The 21,955-nt window shown below is 48.0% G+C and overlaps 1 protein-coding gene across 1 annotated transcript in view; it reads left to right on the top strand.

The window, feature by feature from the left end:
* STPG2 (sperm tail PG-rich repeat containing 2) overlaps nt 1–21,955 on the top strand; it is a 2,141,360-nt gene that overhangs the window by 533,663 nt on the left and 1,585,742 nt on the right. The window lies entirely within an intron of this gene.

Raw genomic sequence — 21,955 nt, 5'->3', positions numbered from 1 at the left:
ATATAAAATATGTGCTGGGTAGTGTAAAATTGCATATGCACTGTGACAAAGATATGGATCCCAGATTGTAATATGTATGGCATAGCGCTGTGCTTTATAACATAGGCATCGAGGAAGGCACGTTAGATGGGGCAATATAACCCGTGCGAAGGCAAGTGTGGCATGACATATTCACGGGGTGGTGTTACAGTGCACATGGGCTAGAGAGTGTCATAGCATACGAACTAGCTGGTGGAATACAACACAGAGGTGTGTGGCACTCGGCGGGCACTGGTGGGTGTAACACAGCATTGGGCTCAGCCAGGAGCACGCTGTGACTCTCCAGTGAGGTTTGTCTCCTTTCCAGAGAGTAAAATAAAAAGTATTACACATCCGGTGGTGGATGTGTGTTTTATTAACCGTGAGGGGGTTTCTTGCATAGTTTGGTCGAATTTTTGTCGAATCCCCTTTGAATGGCATGGTGTGCATGTGTATTAAATGTGCCCGTCAATAGCTACCCATGTTTGTATAAATAAACGACAAGGGTGTCTACTTGGAGAGTACCCACCAGCGGGGGTGCTGGGATTAGGCACGGTAGGGTGTCAGACATGTCAGAGCTTCACTAGTGGTGTGAATACATTCTACGTGGATTCATTGTATGCATAGTCGCCTTTTAATGAATATCACGCAAATCGTCATGGTGATAGGTACATACGGTTTGTCCAGCATGTCCTAGGTGTTCCTATAAATATATATATATTTTTTTTAAATAAAAAACAAAGGCCGGCCCCGGGGGATGGGGTCCCCGGGGCCATAAGTTGCCTGAGGAGGGGGGCAACACAGCCCCCCTCGTAAAGAATAAAAAAATTTAAAAAAGGGCATGACCCGGGGGTTGGGGTCCCCGGGGCCGATTAAGGCCTTGGGAGGGCCAAATTAATTTTTTTCAACAAAAAAAATTAGGGTGCAGGCCCTGGGGGATGGGGTCCCCAGGGCTAATAAATTAGAAAAAGAAAGGGGGCCACACAGCCCTCCTTCTTAAAAATAAATATATAAAAGACCGGCATCGCGCCGGAGGCCACGCCCCCTCCTTGCAGCACTCTGCAAACGCGCCCCCTGGCCAGTTGTAAGTTGAGGAATTAATTCCCCTTCAATACTGAGGGTCCCTGAGGGCCAACTAGCCCAACAGGTATCTCCAGTATGCGCCAGGGAGCTGCGTTGCAGACAGGTGTTCTGAGGCCACGCCCCTTTTTACACCTCCATGCAACGCAGCTCTGTGGCGCTTACTTGAGGTACCTAGTGGGCTAGTTTGACCCTAGGGACCCTTAGGATTTAAGGGGACTTAATCTCTCAACTCAGAACGCCCACAGGCCCTGTGGCGAGTTTTTAAGTTGGGGAAATAATTCCCTTTATATCCTGAGGGACCCTGGGGTCCAACTAGCCCACCAGGTGCTTCCAGTAAGCACCACTGCTCTGCGTTGCAGAGAGGTGGTGCAGGCCGTGTCACTTTTTACACCTCTCTGCAACGCAGCTCTGTGGCGCTTACTGGAGGTACCTAGTGGTCTAGTTGGACCCTAGGGACCCTCAGGATTCAAGGGGACTTAATCTCCCAACTTAAAACGGCTACAGGGCGTGTTTACACAGTGGGGAAGGGAGGGAACGGGGCATGAGGTGACGTGTTCAAACACGCCCTGTGGTGCATTTTAAGAGGTAGTTTTAATCCCCTGCCCTATTATATACTAGGGGCTTACAGAGGAGGTCATGCTAATCACAGGAGGACCCAACACATAGTGTGCCCTAGTGTATGTAGGTGTTTTCACTGTATTCTGAGTGTCTTTTAACATAGCACTGGCTCTAGGACTGGTTAGTCAGACTCAGTTACCACCAGTATCCGTCTGAAAAAGTTGAGGGTACAGGATGATTTTGCAACAAGGCTTGTTTCTGCTCTTCTGTTTGTTCTTTATGCACGTTATACTTCTTCCTGCACTTTTCTTCGTCTTTGAGGACTTCTGTTGCTTCTTTCTGCATTTCTTTTTTTTCTTTCTGTGCGTTCTTCCTTCTTTCTTCACATGTCCTATCTCTGTAGGCATAGCTAGAAATTAGCATTTTAAAAACCTTTGAAATTCACTGAAAAAAACATAGGTTTCAGGCACGTTATAGCTAGGAATTAGCATTTAAAAAACCTTAGAAATTCACTGAAAAAACCATAGGTTTCAGGGCCGTTATAGTTAGCTGGACTTTTCACTCGAACAAAACCATAGAAATTCCCCCATTATAGTTAGTTCAGCTAACTATAACTCGTGCGCCCGCAATGCACTGCTGATGATGTCACATATTACATCACTCATGACATGGTCAGTGACATCACTTAGTGCAGATTTATTCTTCCAAGTCGATCGGCATGACGCGTTTCGGCCGCGTAACCACGGCCTTGATCACATGACACATAAGGAACCAATCATTCAAGATATAGTGCAAAATGGTGGAATCCCTCTCAAGTAAACCAATGGAATTGCGGCATACAAAAAAACAAACTTAAAAATAAAAGAGGGTAAAAATAGAAGAGATACTATATCTCTACAATACTTCAGACTCAATATAAATGTTTAAAGCCAATACTACCATAGTGGTAAAAGAATCTTTTTACAATAAACTCCATTTTATATTATGCACACAGTTCCATAAAACAACTTAATTTGTAACACAGAGTATAACCAATCAAATTGGGAATAACTTCTTTAAAAATGGGAGGGATACCCCAATGAATAAAGTAGATATACATGCAAAAATATTAAAATTACAGAGAGGTCATGGCGGATCACAGTCTTGAAATATAACCTTCAAATCCTAAGGCATAGTTGAAAATAAATTCAATGTTAATAATAAGCTAAAACACCCTCAATACGCTGCCTTCTCACAGTAGCTCATAGTTACACATATTGTGTTACAAAAGGGGGTGGTGATGGACGGAGCATCAGAACCAATCAAACACTCACACCCAGTCAACAGATCTGGGTTTGATCCATCACCGTTCTTTAGCCCACTCTGCCACCCCAGTTCAGACATGGCCATATGCAAATCAGTCTGACCCTGTGCCTCATGGGAACAGTCCAGCCCGAACTGCCAAGCCATGCCTTCCCTGGACCGGAAAAAAGCTTCCTAGGACCGGTTTCTGGCATTTCAGCCGTCTTCAGCCAGGCTTGCTTGAATCCAGTGGCAAAGTGAGCAAGGGACTCACGTCTGAGCATACCCTGCCAACTTATGGCGAACAAAGTGGTACAAAAGGGGGTGGTGATGGACGGAGCATCAGAACCAATCAAACACTCACACCCAGTCAACAGATCTGGGTTTGATCCATCACCGTTCTTTAGCCCACTCTGCCACCCCAGTTCAGACATGGCCATATGCAAATCAGTCTGACCCTGTGCCTCATGGGAACAGTCCAGCCCGAACTGCCAAGCCATGCCTTCCCTGGACCGGAAAAAAGCTTCCTAGGACCGGTTTCTGGCATTTCAGCCGTCTTCAGCCAGGCTTGCTTGAATCCAGTGGCAAAGTGAGCAAGGGACTCACGTCTGAGCATACCCTGCCAACTTATGGCGAACAAAGTGGTACAAAAGGGGGTGGTGATGGACGGAGCATCAGAACCAATCAAACACTCACACCCAGTCAACAGATCTGGGTTTGATCCATCACCGTTCTTTAGCCCACTCTGCCACCCCAGTTCAGACATGGCCATATGCAAATCAGTCTGACCCTGTGCCTCATGGGAACAGTCCAGCCCGAACTGCCAAGCCATGCCTTCCCTGGACCGGAAAAAAGCTTCCTAGGACCGGTTTCTGGCATTTCAGCCGTCTTCAGCCAGGCTTGCTTGAATCCAGTGGCAAAGTGAGCAAGGGACTCACGTCTGAGCATACCCTGCCAACTTATGGCGAACAAAGTGGTACAAAAGGGGGTGGTGATGGACGGAGCATCAGAACCAATCAAACACTCACACCCAGTCAACAGATCTGGGTTTGATCCATCACCGTTCTTTAGCCCACTCTGCCACCCCAGTTCAGACATGGCCATATGCAAATCAGTCTGACCCTGTGCCTCATGGGAACAGTCCAGCCCGAACAGCCAAGCCATGCCTTTCCTGGACCGGAAAAAAGCTTCCTAGGACCGGTTTCTGGCATTTCAGCCGTCTTCAGCCAGGCTTGCTTGAATCCAGTGGCAAAGTGAGCAAGGGACTCACGTCTGAGCATACCCTGCCAACTTATGGCGAACAAAGTGGTACAAAAGGGGGTGGTGATGGACGGAGCATCAGAACCAATCAAACACTCACACCCAGTCAACAGATCTGGGTTTGATCCATCACCGTTCTTTAGCCCACTCTGCCACCCCAGTTCAGACATGGCCATATGCAAATCAGTCTGACCCTGTGCCTCATGGGAACAGTCCAGCCCGAACTGCCAAGCCATGCCTTCCCTGGACCCGAAAAAAGCTTCCTAGGACCGGTTTCTGGCATTTCAGCCGTCTTCAGCCAGGCTTGCTTGAATCCAGTGGCAAAGTGAGCAAGGGACTCACGTCTGAGCATACCCTGCCAACTTATGGCGAACAAAGTGGTACAAAAGGGGGTGGTGATGGACGGAGCATCAGAACCAATCAAACACTCACACCCAGTCAACAGATCTGGGTTTGATCCATCACCGTTCTTTAGCCCACTCTGCCACCCCAGTTCAGACATGGCCATATGCAAATCAGTCTGACCCTGTGCCTCATGGGAACAGTCCAGCCCGAACTGCCATGCCATGCCTTCCCTGGACCCGAAAAAAGCTTCCTAGGACCGGTTTCTGGCATTTCAGCCGTCTTCAGCCATGCTTGCTTGAATCCAGTGGCAAAGTGAGCAAGGGACTCACGTCTGAGCATACCCTGCCAACTTATGGCGAACAAAGTGGTACAAAAGGGGGTGGTGATGGACGGAGCATCAGAACCAATCAAACACTCACACCCAGTCAACAGATCTGGGTTTGATCCATCACCGTTCTTTAGCCCACTCTGCCAACCCAGTTCAGACATGGCCATATGCAAATCAGTCTGACCCTGTTCCTCATGGGAACAGTCCAGCCCGAACTGCCAAGCCATGCCTTCCCTGGACCGGAAAAAAGCTTCCTAGGACCGGTTTCTGGCATTTGAGCCGTCTTCAGCCAGGCTTGCTTGAATCCAGTGGCAAAGTGAGCAAGGGACTCACGTCTGAGCATACCCTGCCAACTTATGGCGAACAAAGTGGTACAAAAGGGGGTGGTGATGGACAGAGCATCAGAACCAATCAAACACTCACACCCAGTCAACAGATCTGGGTTTGATCCATCACCGTTCTTTAGCCCACTCTGCCACCCCAGTTCAGACATGGCCATATGCAAATCAGTCTGACCCTGTGCCTCATGGGAACAGTCCAGCCCGAACTGCCAAGCCATGCCTTCCCTGGACCGGAAAAAAGCTTCCTAGGACAGGTTTCTTGCATTTCAGCCGTCTTCAGCCAGGCTTGCTTGAATCCAGTGGCAAAGTGAGCAAGGGACTCACGTCTGAGCATCCCCTGCCAACTTATGGCGAACAAAGTGGTACAAAAGGGGGTGGTGATGGACAGAGCATCAGAACCAATCAAACACTCACACCCAGTCAACAGATCTGGGTTTGATCCATCACCGTTCTTTAGCCCACTCTGCCACCCCAGTTCAGACATGGCCATATGCAAATCAGTCTGACCCTGTGCCTCATGGGAACAGTCCAGCCCGAACTGCCAAGCCATGAATTCCCTGGACCGGAAAAAAGCTTCCTAGGACCGGTTTCTGGCATTTCAGCCGTCTTCAGCCAGGCTTGCTTGAATCCAGTGGCAAAGTGAGCAAGGGACTCACGTCTGAGCATACCCTGCCAACTTATGGCGAACAAAGTGGTACAAAAGGGGGTGGTGATGGACGGAGCATCAGAACCAATCAAACACTCACACCCAGTCAACAGATCTGGGTTTGATCCATCACCGTTCTTTAGCCCACTCTGCCAACCCAGTTCAGGCATGGCCATATGCAAATCAGTCTGACCCTGTGCCTCATGGGAACAGTCCAGCCCGAACTGCCAAGCCATGCCTTCCCTGGACCGGAAAAAAGCTTCCTAGGACCGGTTTCTGGCATTTCAGCCGTCTTCAGCCAGGCTTGCTTGAATCCAGTGGCAAAGTGAGCAAGGGACTCACGTCTGAGCATACCCTGCCAACTTATGGCGAACAAAGTGGTACAAAAGGGTGTGGTGATGGACGGAGCATCAGAACCAATCAAACACTCACACCCAGTCAACAGATCTGGGTTTGATCCATCACCGTTCTTTAGCCCACTCTGCCACCCCAGTTCAGACATGGCCATATGCAAATCAGTCTGACCCTGTGCCTCATGGGAACAGTCCAGCCCGAACTGCCAAGCCATGCCTTCCCTGGACCGGAAAAAAGCTTCCTAGGACCAGTTTCTGGCATTTCAGCCGTCTTCAGCCAGGCTTGCTTGAATCCAGAGGCAAAGTGAGCAAGGGACTCACGTCTGAGCATACCCTGCCAACTTATGGCGAACAAAGTGGTACAAAAGGGGGTGGTGATGGATGGAGCATCAGAACCAATCAAACACTCACACCCAGTCAACAGATCTGGGTTTGATCCATCACCGTTCTTTAGCCCACTCTGCCACCCCAGTTCAGACATGGCCATATGCAAGTCAGTCTGACCCTGTGCCTCATGGGAACAGTCCAGCCCGAACTGCCAAGCCATGCCTTCCCTGGACCGGAAAAAAGCTTCCTAGGACCGGTTTCTGGCATTTCAGCCGTCTTCAGCCAGGCTTGCTTGAATCCAGTGGCAAAGTGAGCAAGGGACTCACGTCTGAGCATACCCTGCCAACTTATGGCGAACAAAGTGGTACAAAAGGGGGTGGTGATGAACGGAGCATCAGAACCAATCAAACACTCACACCCAGTCAACAGATCTGGGTTTGATCCATCACCGTTCTTTAGCCCACTCTGCCACCCCAGTTCAGACATGGCCATATTCAAATCAGTCTTGACCCTGTGCCTCATGGGAACAGTCCAGCCCGAACTGCCAAGCCATGTCTTCCCTGGACCGGAAAAAAGCTTCTTAGGACCGGTTTCTGGCATTACAGCCGTCTTCAGCCAGGCTTGCTTGAATCCAGTGCAAAGTGAGCAAGGGACTCACGTCTGAGCATACCCTGCCAACTTATGGCGAACAAAGTGGTAGAAAAGGGGGTGGTGATGGACGGAGCATCAGAACCAATCAAACACTCACACCCAGTCAACAGATCTGGGTTTGATCCATCACCGTTCTTTAGCCCACTCTGCCAACCCAGTTCAGACATGGCCATATGCAAATCAGTCTGACCCTGTGCCTCATGGGAACAGTCCAGCCCGAACTGCCAAGCCATGCCTTCCCTGGACCGGAAAAAAGCTTCCTAGGACCGGTTTCTGGCATTACAGCCGTCTTCAGCCAGGCTTGCTTGAATCCAGTGCAAAGTGAGCAAGGGACTCACGTCTGAGCATACCCTGCCAACTTATGGCGAACAAAGTGGTACAAAAGGGGGTGGTGATGGACGGAGCATCAGAACCAATCAAACACTCACACCCAGTCAACAGATCTGGGTTTGATCCATCACCGTTCTTTAGCCCACTCTGCCACCCCAGTTCAGACATGGCCATATGCAAATCAGTCTGACCCTGTGCCTCATGGGAACAGTCCAGCCCGAACTGCCAAGCCATGTCTTCCCTGGACCGGATAAAAGCTTCTTAGGACCGGTTTCTGGCATTTCAGCCGTCTTCAGCCAGGCTTGCTTGAATCCAGTGCAAAGTGAGCAAGGGACTCACGTCTGAGCATACCCTGCCAACTTATGGCGAACAAAGTGGTAGAAAAGGGGGTGGTGATGGACGGAGCATCAGAACCAATCAAACACTCACACCCAGTCAACAGATCTGGGTTTGATCCATCACCGTTCTTTAGCCCACTCTGCCAACCCAGTTCAGACATGGCCATATGCAAATCAGTCTGACCCTGTGCCTCATGGGAACAGTCCAGCCCGAACTGCCAAGCCATGCCTTCCCTGGACCGGAAAAAAGCTTCCTAGGACCGGTTTCTGGCATTACAGCCGTCTTCAGCCAGGCTTGCTTGAATCCAGTGCAAAGTGAGCAAGGGACTCACGTCTGAGCATACCCTGCCAACTTATGGCGAACAAAGTGGTACAAAAGGGGGTGGTGATGGACGGAGCATCAGAACCAATCAAACACTCACACCCAGTCAACAGATCTGGGTTTGATCCATCACCGTTCTTTAGCCCACTCTGCCACCCCAGTTCAGACATGGCCATATGCAATTCAGTCTGACCCTGTGCCTCATGTCTGTATTGTCAGCATTCCGTCCATCATTTGTTTGTTGTAACGCTTTTCGCCCTAAGTGGGATGGGTATTCCCAGACGTGGGACCCGTGCTCACTACGCCACTGGAGTCAAACTATCCTGGCTGATGACGGCTGATAGCCAGAAACCGGTCCTAGGATGCTTGATTCCGGTCCAGGGAAGACATGGCATGGCAGTTCGGGCTGGACTGTTCCCATGAAACACAGGGTCAAGACTGATTTGCATATGGCCATGTCTAAACTGGGGTGGTGTAGTGGGCAAAAGAACGATGGATTTAACCCAGATCTCTTGACTGGGGGAGAATGTCTGCATTGTCAGCATTCCGTCCATCATTTGTTTGTTGTAACGCTTTTCGCCCTAAGTGGGATGGGTATTCCCAGACGTGGGACCCGTGCTCACTACGCCACTGGAGTCAAGCTATCCTGGCTGATGACGGCTGATAGCCAGAAACCGGTCCTAGGATGCTTGATTCCTTGAGTATATAATGGGTTTCTAAAATCCATGCTGATGCCTGTAATTTGGTACTGCCAATATACTTTAATTTGCAGGAGCATTCAAGTACGTATACTGCATGATCAGTTTTACACGTAAAGAAACCTTTAAGGGTAATAGGAGTCTGATCAAATGCACTTATGAATTCACATGTATTAATACCAAATTTACACGCTCGACACAAGCTACACTTAAAAAAACCCTTCCGATTAGACAACCAAGTATGCGTGCTAGTGACCTCAGGACTAGTTCTCACCAGGGCATCCCTCATAGAGGGAGCTCTCCTAAAAGTTTTCTGAGGTAAATCAGGTACTAGCTGAGACATAGTGAGGTCAGTTTTCACTATGGGCCAGTTTTTGTAGATCAGTTTTCTTAAATCCTTGTCCTGATTACTAAAAGTGGTAATAAACCGAATAGGATTAGGCTCACTACAATCATTATTGGTAATGGACATAGCTTTATGGGTGGTCGTCCTGGTAACCGACTCAAGATATTCAATGCGGTTTGTGATATTGGCTTTAGCTAGTGCAGATTCCAGATCTTTTCTTTTGTACCCACGAGCTAAGAATCTATGGAACGATTGTTCCTGGCATCTACTACAATCCAAGACTGTACTACAAATTTGCTTGATTCGGAGGAACTCTCCTTAGGGAATACTCCTAAGAAGATGATAAGGATGGGAACTCTGAGCATGGAGTACTGCATTCCAAGCTGTACTCTTGCGGTGTACTTTGGTCTGAATATTATTGTCAAGGATATACAATTCAACATCAAGGAATTCAATATGGTCTGCACTAATATGGGCAGTGAACTTTAGATTCAAATCATTCAGGTTGACCAGCTTCACAAATTCATTGGCTGAATCAATTGACCCATTCCAAATAATGCAAACATCGCCGATGAACCTCCACCAGTGTACGACATGAGTTGAATACAATTCACCATGGGTGCATCTGAGGACATGTTCCTCCCACCAGCCCACGTGTAAACACGCGTAGCTGGGGGAGAAACATGCCCCCATAGCCACCCCCTGCAATTGCTGGAACACTTCTTGATTGAACAAAAAATAGTTATTACATAAACATAATTCAATCATATGCAATAACATGGTGTTGGTATATATATATTCCGCAACTAAGCAACACTTCAGCAGCCAAAAATGGAGAGCACACCCGGATCAAGTATATGCTGATGATTTTTTGTGCAGACCCCCCCTGACAGACGTGTTTCGCCTTTCGGCTTCCTCAATGTCAGTTTCCATAGTGTTTAGCGCGAGTATTTAAAATTAGCATACATCACGTGTATAACCACTAAGCATAAAAATAGGACTTAAGCAACATTTGATGTAAAATTTCATGGCGGCCATCTTAAAACGTGTTATATAAAAATAGCTGTGACCCAAAGTGCTTAGTGCTGTGCTTGATTAAAAAAATGTTTGTTGCAACGTTGTGTAATCCATTCCTATGTACACAAATTAGGATTTTTCTCAATTTAGTAGTCCTAAATCTAAATTTAGGACTACTAAATTGAGAAAAATCCTAATTTTAAGACTTTCGGTATTCACAGAAGGCATTTAGGAGTCCTAAAGTTAGGAGTCCTAACTATACTACTACTAAACTGCGAAAAATCCTAATTTTAAGACTTTCGGTATTCACAGAAGGCATTTAGGAGTCCTAAAGTTAGGACTCCTAACTTCTGTGAATACAGAAATGAGTAAGTGCCTTCTGTGAATACCAAAATGAGTAAGTGCCTTCTGTGAATACCAAAATGGTAGTAAGTTTAGGATTTTGTCTTAAGTTAGTTCTGTGAATCGGGCCCGTTATGTCCAACGTTATGAGGAGTATATCCTTGTCCCACATAATACCTTCAATCTGTCTCAAGAAGTCATAAGTATCCCGGAGTAGGAAGTGTGGTCTCTAACTAGGGTTGCTAAAAAAGAGTCAATATATATTGCTGTATTTTCCAAAAGTCTGCCGATGGAGGCCCCTGATGGCCTGCCTGATGGATTCTTTGAGTCCGTATGTACTTTGGGTAGATGGTAAAAATTGGGTAGACTAGGTGTTTCATAATATAAAAACAGGTACTCATCTTGTCCCAACATCCCATCATCCCGCCAGTCTTTTAGTTGTTGATATTCATTAATACATCTTACATATTCCTTCCGCTGTATTGGGATATAGCACTCCCTATCATCCAATTGTCTCATGGCCTCTTTATGGTAATGTTCTTTGTTGAAGATGACCATTTCTGTTACAACTATATGTATATATATAAAAACCAAAGGTTAAAGTAATGTTATGGTTAGGTGGAAATGTCTGTGGCAATGTAACATTTTAAACAATAAAAAACACTGAAATTCACCAAATATACTTATCTCAAGTAACTTTAACTCATATCCTAAAGTAGCTAAAACCAGCGCCCTCACCATGCAGTCTTCTAATCAATGGTGTCATTACTTTAACATTTGTTGTTCAGTGAATTTGCAAGGTTTAAAAAAAATGTAAAGTAAGATAGAATTGCAATTTCTAACTATATTGTCACTTTAATCTTAGATTAAAATAAAGCAACCATCAATGGGTAATGTATATATTTTTTTAAGAATTAGTTACCTTAGTAAATAGATTTTTTTGTTTCACTAAAAACTTAGGTGGTGTTTGGGGATTCTTCATTAAGTTTTCCCAAAAATACAACAGGCTAGATTATGAGTCTGGTGGTCCTTGGACCGCCAGACTCGTGGTGGCGTGGCGGATCTAGCCACCACCACATCGGCGGTCCGACTGCTCAAGTTGTAATTGGGTGGTTGGACCGCACTAGGACCGCCGGCTCCGCCAGAAACCGCTGTCCCTGGTGTAGGAGCAGCGGTCTGATGCCGCAATGTGCTAGGTGGGATCGCCACGGTCCCACCAAGGATATTATGAGTTTCCTCTCAGCCAAGTTTTAATGGCAGTTCCACTGCCATGAAAAGCCTGGCAGAGAGGAAACAAAGAGGGCCCTACACGGACCTCTGTGCCTCAGTCATACGTGGATGTACACTGTGTGCACGAGCATAGGACTTATGATTCCATGCCATGCAGGAACCTTGTGAGGTGTTCCCATTGCAGTGCCCTTTTAAACGCAGCGCTGCCTTTTAAAGGGCACCCCAGGGGGGAAGCACCATGCTGCCCACCCACCCGCCAGACCACGGTAAAGTAGTAATCTGGCAGGTGGTGGTTACCTCCAGCGGAGCTGTGGCGCAGCAGTTTGCACCGCTGCACCACAGCTCTGCTGTAAAGTCATAATCTGTCATAATCTGGCTCTAAATCTCATCCACCTCAGCTCCTTGCTGGAAAGCTTGTGGAAAAACCGTCCAGTGGAGGCAAACAAACAAATGGTATCCCCAGAATGCATTTTTCCCATGCATTTTTTCATAGGAAAATTGAACAGCGATACCACATATAAAAGCTAAACAGAATTGCACTAAACAGAATTGCACTAAAGTAGGCAAAAAGCAAGATCTTGGTCTAGAAAGCGTGTTTATTGTGATTTGGTGTAAATCCATTTATTAGTCTGAGAAATTAAGGGTCAAAACTTATGTTTATATCAAGCCCTATAGAATCCATGGAGATCTTAAAGATAAGTTCTGATTGCCTGTTACCACATCAACAAAGTCATATTTGGACTCAGAGACTTAGGGCGTTATTACGAGTGCGGCGGCCGCAAGACGGACATACCCGTGGTGGCAGTCCGACCACTGCGATCTCAGCGGTCTGACCATGCGATTCCACTCCTGACAGTCAGACCGACAGTAGACCACTGCCACCACCAGGATCCTGGATCCCGTGGCAGCAGTGGGAAATTGAGGTGGTGTCGATGCCAGCACTGCTGAGCCTTTTCCAAAATGCCTTTCCACCGAATTTTCATTGCGGGGATCCCGCCATGAAAAGGTCGGCAGAAAGGCAGGGAGGAGGCCCCAAACAGGGCCCTGGTTGTTTTTGTCCATTGGGCATTTTGGCTGATGACACATGTTGTGCCCCCCATGCCTGCACTGTTGTGTGTGCACTGTGTGCCATGCACGAAACAGTTCATAGAAACAGTGCATGCACAACAGTACAGGCGCTGCAGTGCAATGGGATTGCCTTCGGGCTTACTCTGTAAGCCAAAGTATGCCCCAGCCACAGGACCACCGCCGGCACACTCCCTGCCCAGTGGTCAACTCAGAATGTGGCAGTTGGGATGCTGACAGCTTGTCAACTTTCTCCTGACCACCAATGCTGCAGCCTAGCTGTCTGACTGCAAAGGTTGAAATCAGGCCCTTTGTTTGGAGACTCAGTCCCCTGTCCTAGAAAAAGAATTTAAAAACATATAGGAAGGTGGGATGGGAATACCCTGCCCCCAGTGCTGGTGGGGAGTTCCCAGAGGACTTCAACCCATCCCCCAGGCAAAAACATAATTTGTTTCGTAGCAATGCCGCTGTCTGCAGAGGATCAGTGGATTTGCAGCAATAGTACCAAAAAAAACACAACAAAAAAAACGGGCTCCTACCCTTTTCAAATATAAGCCCTCGGGTTGTACCTGGGGGGATCGATGCAATTCATTTTTATGGGTACGGGGTTATGTGGCCCCACTTGGGCATATAGTAGGTCCCTGGGATTCCAGCGCCTAGGGCCAAAGCTGATATTTAGGGGGGGGGGGGGGTGCAGCTACCTCCACTAGCCTAAGAGAGGCACCCGGAACCCCATTCCCCAGGGCGCTTTTCAAATTTAGGAGAGGGTCGTGTGGCCACTCTTTTAAAGTCTCAGGAAGGCCCCAGGGACCCCATACACCAGGGTTGCCTTTTACATTTAGGGGAAGGGGGCATGCAGCCCTACTCCCCACACTGCAGAGAGGCCTCAGTGACCCATAGCACAGGACAAGTTTTTAAATTTAGAAGAGAACCGTGCCGCCCCCCCCCCCCCCCCACCCCCTTCCAGAGACACAGAAAGGCCCCAGGAACCCTATGCCCCAGAGCTGACTTTTAAATTTAAGAAAAGGGGGCATGCACTCCAAGCTCCAGAGAGGACCAGTGACCCCTAACCTCGTAGCAGTCTTTGTATGGTGACTGCTTGTCAGGCCCCCTTCTCGAGCTGCATCCTGCCCTCAGGGACTCCATCTCCCAGATCCCAATCAAATCAGTGCCCAAGGGATTCCAATATTTTATGGCAGTCACTAGTATTAAACCTTGGAATGAGTGAATTTATGAAATATACTTTTGATTGTAGATATTAATAACTTTTGACAAAGCAAATAGGTCTGATTTATATATGTTGATGTGCTGATCACATGATGAACCCAATAAGAATGCTTTTCATATTTTGGTGTACTAAACCATTGACAAAAAACAGTAGGTCTGCCTTACTTAAAATGAAACCCATCATATTGTTGCATGACATAGTCTAGCATCCTACTCCACGCCCAGCCATGCACGGCTGCGGGGTGGGTGCCCAAGCCGCGCATGGCGATGGGCGTCTTACTTTATGTTCGAAAAACCATAGAAATTCAGTGCAAACAAAACAATGGTTTAAGTGACATTACAGTTAGGAATTGTAATAATATCTAACTTTACATTTTAGAAAACCCTTGGAAATTCACTGAAAAAAACCAAGCTAAAGCGAAATTATAGATAGGTGAAAATATCAAATAGAACATACTGTTTTAAAATAACAAAACCACTGAAATTCCCCAATTACAGTGAATGTACTGTTCCATGGTTGCCTTTTGTTGTTCAAGGTTATGATGTTCGAATTGACTTAGCAGAGAGATTGGATAGTGTGTGTCAAGTGCTCCTTGGACTAACCATACAATTTAAAAATATTATTTATCCATTAAGAGGTTTAGCAAGTTCCCATCTAAGTCACATGAGACCCCCCTTAGAGGCTCCTGTAGAGGTTTTATCCCGGAGGCAGAGGAGCGCTTTACAGTTCTGTGGCTGTTTTATTGTCGGCTGGGCCGGTTTTAGTGTTACTTTCTCTATTACTAAAACAAACATTGCCTGCACCATACACAAATCCATGCAGTCTTTCTTCCATATCTTGCAAAATGCGTATACAGTATTCCGTTACAAGTTCAAAACTGCCTGCATTGGCAAACATGGGCTTTCTAATTCACCAATGTGGGCCACTTTTATTTTACTGCCTGGGCATATTTTCTGTCACAGTCTGACCTTGTCTTTGAGAATATTACGGCAAAAATATGATAGAACAATGCTATTTGAAAGACTGTCCAGGGAGCCAATAATAGATGAAAGGTTAGCCATTTAAATGAGAATGTTAACATATTCCACTGAAAGTGTCTCAGCAGTTTTGTTATTGTGGGTGTCTCTAAATCAGATTTCATATTGAAGGCTTGGTTTTAGAGATGATGTGGTAGTTTCAATGCAATTTATTTGCTTTGGAAAACTTTAATGTATACAATTTTTATTCTACATATTTGTGAATATAGATCAATAATAAGAAAACCAGTTTTGCGAACAGGGTGACAAACCAGGCTGAGAGTTCTTCCATCACATCCAACAGATGGGTTAGTCTAGCTACATTGCTGGGGTAGTGGTCATCAAAGTGACAGGCAGCCCACCAACAGGGGGCTTTCAAGATTCCCCAAAGGAGCCTGTAACAAAAGTAAGAACTGAAGCTTTCTCAGTCTCTACACAAAGCGATCTCTGAAAATCAGTGGAATGTCTGAAATGTTGGAAACTGTACATGAATTTTAGAAGATGAAAGGAAACAATGAACCTAATTTAATATGAACGTTTTTTGGAGGGTGGGCACACTGCCCTTAAAATCTCTTGGATGCTTGGACTCCCTCGCTTGCAATAAAATTTTTTATTTCTCATACAGGATTTCTCATAGGGAACCACCCGATGAAAAACTTCGTTTAAGGACTTTTAAAATTGAGATCTTGCTTGAAAAGTTTAGCTCAGTTGCAGTGTTTTCATTTGTATTGGTAAATTGTGAACAAATTCTGAACTGTAGTCTTTATCTACGTTTCGTTGACCAAAAATACTTCTAACGTCACTACAACTTCACTCCAACGTTTTGTCTTTAGTAGATAACCTTTTAGTGTGAGAATCTATGCATTTTTGGAGTTTGACGGGCAAGGGTCTATGGTCTTAAGCTCTACACACTCACAAAAATTTGCCAGATGTGCAATTAGCCATTGAAGCTGCAGGGGGCAACCAGCGCGTGAGGGAGAAAGCAGAGGCCTTACCCACCATTGAAGTTGGAGGGGGACAAATGGGTAATGGAATACAAGAGACTGGACAGAGAAAGAGGGAATTAGTGGAGAGACAGAGATAAGGGTCAACCGGTGAAACGTGGGGCAGAGGGGCTCTCATTTTGAAAGCAAGAAAAAAAGCAGAATCTAAATGTAGAAGTTATTTGATTAATTATAATTAATGAGAAATACAGGTATGTTGATGAAGAGTGTGTATATGTAGGGTAAATAATACAAACAAAAATCAGAAGGAATGATTACGTAAAGCGTGTTGCGGAGGAAGCAGGATTAGGGACTGTGTGATTATTTGGACCAAGGCATTGGCAAGAGTGAATCACTTGGATAAACACTTACCCTGGGCTTCCAGCCTGGGAGGTTGCATGTCTGCTAGTTTCAGGTGCCTGTTAATAAGCCGGGCTGGCAGAGTGTGATCTAACACTAACGCTAGACTTAAAACAACGATGTGTTAAGTGTTGTCTATGTGGTATTGGTACCTAGCACATGATGTCATATCGTGAGACCTTACCAATGTTGGTGCCAATCGTTGGACTTTCGAGAGAAAAGCAATCAACCTCAAAGGCGAGGCTGCACATGTTCTGTATTAAACAGGAAACATGATAGTCTGTGAAAAAAAAGTTCTCCTTAGCTTTCTTGCAGTTCTGGTGTTGTTTGAGTCATGCCTAGCTCAAAGGGTGTTTTGTGAAAGTTGAGTGCAGAGTAACACAGCTAGTTGCAATAAAGTAAGAATGGTTGACTACAGCTGTTAATTGCAGAAGTACAGTACTTTCATAACACCTGTACATATATATAAATATGCCCACAGTAAAAAAGGCGAAACAAACAATCTAAGTCACTGAAATTCACACGAAGAAACAACAAATGTATCACACATATGGTTAGATCACTTGCCATCTAAATTAAACCCAAAGTTTGAGGTCTGGGATAACTAACTGATGTATGCTGTTCATGAATGAGTACATATTTCTCATTGAGAATCACTAAATTATGAGTCCCTAAAATGGTGTTTGCGGTCACTATGTGATCACAATCACTAAGAAAAATATACAAGCACACAATATAATTAACCTGTGGTGAAAAAAACAAGATGTTGACACAGTAAGCTCACATGTCTCAGAGTTTGTGATTAAGAGTTATGAAATGGTTAAGAGTTATATTTTGTAGGCACCTTGAAATGTGAGTAACTAGTAATGCAAAGATGCTAGTGGCACCTGATTAAAGGTTCCATGTTGAGGGATATAGAAGACAAATGTTGCTATATAGAGTGGAGCAGAAAGAGTTTAAGAACCTCGGCATCCTCTCGTCTACCCAACTATTAAAAACACAAATCATTGCTGCCCTACCACAGTCACTCTACAGTTGGTAAGTGTTGGAGTTGGTGCTTACTGCAGGGTTATCCTCAAACTTTTACCTTCACCTTCCTGCTTTCTGTTGTCTGAACCTGTTTTTGCTTGCTTTTGGGACTCTGCGCACTTTACTGCTAAAGTACTCGTGCTCTCTCCTTAAAATATGGTCGAACTGTCATATTTAATTTACTTATACGTCCGTAATAAAATGGCACTACCTGTGAATCAGGGCGTGTAAATTAAATGCTATCAGTGGGCCGGCAGCACTGATTGTCCCACCCACTTAAGTAGCCTTTCAAACATGTCTCATGCCTGCCCTTGCAGCCTGGCTTTGCAGTTTTAAACCGCCATTTCAACCTGACAAAAATAAACCTTTTGCCAGACCTAAGCCTTCCCGAGGGCAGGGTACAGTGTATTTAAAAAGTTGGACAAGTAGTTTTAGATTTTACATGTCTTGGTAGTGATAAACTCTTGAAGTTGTTGTTTTACTACTGCAAGTATCAACTACCCATATGATAATATTTGACTTACCTTCTTACACTTAATAAGCTATAACTTCCAAATGGAAACAGATACCAGTTCATGTTTGGTGTCTTTGGAATTGTAATGAAGAATTCTCTCTTATGGTAAAGCCAGATTTAAATTACAGTTTTGATAATGCTCTTTTTAGAATGTCACCATTTTCCTGCCTTAGCCATTTAGTGCCTGCAGCCTGTCTCTGGGTCCCATGACTGGGTGTAGCTGACAGGTGGGTTTTGTGTATTCCTCCTAGACAGCCTTGGGCTTTGAGTATTCCTCCTAGACATTCACACATAATAGAGATCTTAGGAATGCCCGGGTGGGCCATCACTGGCAGGATGAGCTGGGCACACTCCTGCTTACACTTAAATAGGCTGTGTCCGGCCTCCACACAAAGGGCTGCATACCCCGTATAGCTAGTCTGGAGCCAGGGTAGAGGAGGCAGAAAACGTATGCACTTCAATGGGGAACGCTCTAGAAGCTTCTCTAACTTCAAAGGAGGCACTAGGTATAAATATTGGATGTCACCAACTCTTCGGAACACTTCTAGACCTGTGAAGACTCTACCGGGAAGAAGGACTATTTTGCTGCTGAAAAGACTGCCACTCTGCTGAACTGCTGCCCTGCTGGACTACAGCCTTGCTGGTTTGCTGCCTTGTTGGATTGCTGCCCTGCTGCCTACCTGACTGAGTCAGAGAGATTGGACCTATACCTGAACCTTGGAATCCCAGAGTGACTGCAAGGGGTAGTCTGCTGGCATCCTTTTCAGAGCCACATGGACATCACAGGCTCACACCCACCTGAACCAACACCCAGAGCTCGCTGGAGCAAGCCCTAACCTCTAAGTGGTGCCGCTCAGGAATTGGACTCTAAGGTGCCGATTACGATCCTGTAAAAACCGGGTACGAACCGTCGGACGGAGCATAGTCTCCGTCCGACGCGTACCCGGTCGTAACAATATACAAACATGGAAGTACGATTCGCATGGAAATACTATTTCCGTACGATTCATAAAAAACCCCGACCGACGAAAATAAACATACAAATGTGATCCGGGAAAGCGCCGACGTGACGTCGGGATGCACGCAGCCTGCCATTCACGAACCAGGAAGTACGATTCGCACCGACGTCATCCCGCACGGAGAATATTTTCTGGCAGCTAAAAACTGCCGGGAAATCAGGACGACACGAACAAGGAGTACCTGCATGCGACGGACAGACATGGACCCGAACCTACGTGTCATCCCGGCCCTCATAGCAGTCGACCTCCTCTACAGGTTACGACGAAGACGCCGCAGAAGGTCAGAACAACAAAGGGAGGGGGGAAAGGGGGGGGCAGGAGCAGGGGCAGGCTACAAAACCCCCACCCAAGTCACACAGCACACATGCCCTGGACATACCTGACCCCCAGGCCCTGGTCACTATGAGGGGTGGGGGCGTGTCCAGCGAAGCCAGCGTCCGCCACAACGGAAGTGGTTGACGATGCGAACCGGCAACACAACAATACAGGTACGTCCCGTACCCACGCCTTAAGAGCGTGGGTACGAGTCGTACCACGCCCACACCTACGTCACCCCAACAATGGCGGGACGGCTGTACCCACGTGGCAAAGGCCTGGGTACGGCCCGCACAAGCATTCCACAGTGTGGGTACGGATATGTACGGACCGTACCCCCACCCCCGTATGCATGGAGCGTACCCCCACCCCAACTGTGTATGTACGACCCGTACCCTCACCCGCGTATTTATGGAGCGTACCCCCACCCCAACCGTGTATGTACGACCCGTACCCTCACCCGCGTACGTATGGAGCGTACCCCCCATGCCAACAGTGTACGTGCGGACCGTACCCCCACCCCGTATGCATGGAGCGTACTCCCACCCCAACCGTGTATGTACGACCCGTACCCTCACCCGCGTATGCATGGAGCGTACCACCCATGCCAACAGTGTACTTACGGACCGTACCCCCACCCCGTATGCATGGAGCGTACCCCCACCCCAACCGTGTATGTACGACCCATACCCTCACCCGCGTATGTATGGAGCGTACCCCCATCCCAACCGTGTATGTACGACCCGTACCCTCACCCTCGTACGTATGGCACGTACCCCCATGCCAACGGTGTACGTACGGACCGTACCCCCACCCCGTATGCATGGAGCGTACCCCCAACCCAACCGTGTATGTACGGACCGTACCCCCACCCGCGTATGCATGGAGCGAACCCACACCCGTGTATGTTCTAAGCGTACATATCCTGAAATAGGAGGGTTGGGTGCAGAGTCCTCCCAGCAGTGCCCAGTCATAAGAGGGGTGTGTGCAGAGTCCTCCCAGCAGTGCCCAGACACAGGAGGGGTGTGTGCAGAGGCCTCCTAGCAGTGCCCAGTCATAAGAGGGGTGTGTGCAGAGTCCTCCCAGCAGTGCCCAGACACAGGAGGGGTGGGTGCCTAACACTCCCAGCAGTGCCCAGACAGAGGAGGGGTGTGTGCAGAGTCCTCCCAGGAGTGCCCAGTCACAAGAGGGGTGTGTGCAGAGTCCTCCCAGCAGTGCCCAGACACAGGAGGGGTTAGTGCCTAACACTCCCAGCAGTGCCCAGACACAGGAGGGGTGTGTGCAGAGGCCTCCCAGCAGTGCCCAGTCACAAGAGGGGTGTGTGCAGAGTCCTCCCAGCAGTGCCCAGACACAGGAGGGGTGTGTGCAGAGTCCTCCCAGCAGTGCCCAGTCATAAGAGGGGTGTGTGCAGAGTCCTCCCAGCAGTGCCCAGTCATAAGAGGGGTGTGCGCAGAGTCCTCCCAGCAGTGCCCAGACATAGGAGGGGTGTGTGCAGAGGCCTCCCAGCAGTGCCCAGTCACAAGAGGGGTGTGTGCAGAGTCCTCCCAGCAGTGCCAAGACACAGGAGGGGTGTGTGCAGAGTCCTCCCAGCAGTGCCCAGACACAGGAGGGGTGTGTGCAGAGTCCTCCCAGCAGTGCCCAGTCACAAGAGGGGTGTGTGCAGAGTCCTCCCAGCAGTGCCCAGTCATAAGAGGGGTGGGTGCCTAACACTCCCAGCAGTGCCCAGACACAGGAGGGGTGTGTGCAGAGGCCTCCCAGCAGTGCCCAGTCACAAGAGGGGTGTGTGCAGAGTCCTCCCAGCAGTGCCCAGAAACAGGAGGGGTGTGTGCAGAGACCTCCCAGCAGTGCCCAGTCATAAGAGGGGTGTGTGCAGAGTCCTCCCAGCAGTGCCCAGTCATAAGAGGGGTGTGTGCAGAGTCCTCTCAGCAGTGCCCAGACACAGGAGGGGTGTGTGCAGAGGCCTCCCAGCAGTGCCCAGTCACAAGAGGGGTGTGTGCAGAGTCCTCCCAGCAGTGCCCAGACATAAGAGGGGTGGGTGCCTAACACTCCCAGCAGTGCCCAGACACAGGAGGGGTGTGTGCAGAGGCCTCCCAGCAGTGCCCAGACACAGGAGGGGTGGGTGCCTAACACTCCCAGCAGTGCCCAGACACAGGAGGGGTGTGTGCAGAGTCCTCCCAGCAGTGCCCAGTCACAAGAGGGGTGTGTGCAGAGTCCTCCCAGCAGTGCCCAGACACAGGAGGGGTGGGTGCCTAACACTCCCAGCAGTGCCCAGACACAGGAGGGGTGTGTGCAGAGTCCTCCCAGCAGTGCCCAGACACAGGAGGGGTGGGTGCCTAACACTCCCAGCAGTGCCCAGACACAGGAGGGGTGTGTGCAGAGTCCTCCCAGCAGTGCCCAGTCACAAGAGGGGTGTGTGCAGAGTCCTCCCAGCAGTGCCCAGACACAGGAGGGGTGGGTGCCTAACACTCCCAGCAGTGCCCAGACACAGGAGGGGTGTGTGCAGAGGCCTCCCAGCAGTGCCCAGGCACAAGAGGGCTGTGTGCAGAGTCCTCCCAGCAGTGCCCAGACACAGGAGGGGTGGGTGCCTAACACTCCCAGCAGTGCCCAGACAC

The sequence above is a fragment of the Triturus cristatus genome, chromosome 2_2, assembly GCF_964204655.1.
Source record: "Triturus cristatus chromosome 2_2, aTriCri1.1, whole genome shotgun sequence".
Taxonomy (NCBI): domain Eukaryota; kingdom Metazoa; phylum Chordata; class Amphibia; order Caudata; family Salamandridae; genus Triturus; species Triturus cristatus.
The sequence above is the reverse complement of the archived record's forward strand: the minus strand, read 5'-3'. Positions and strand labels throughout refer to the sequence as shown.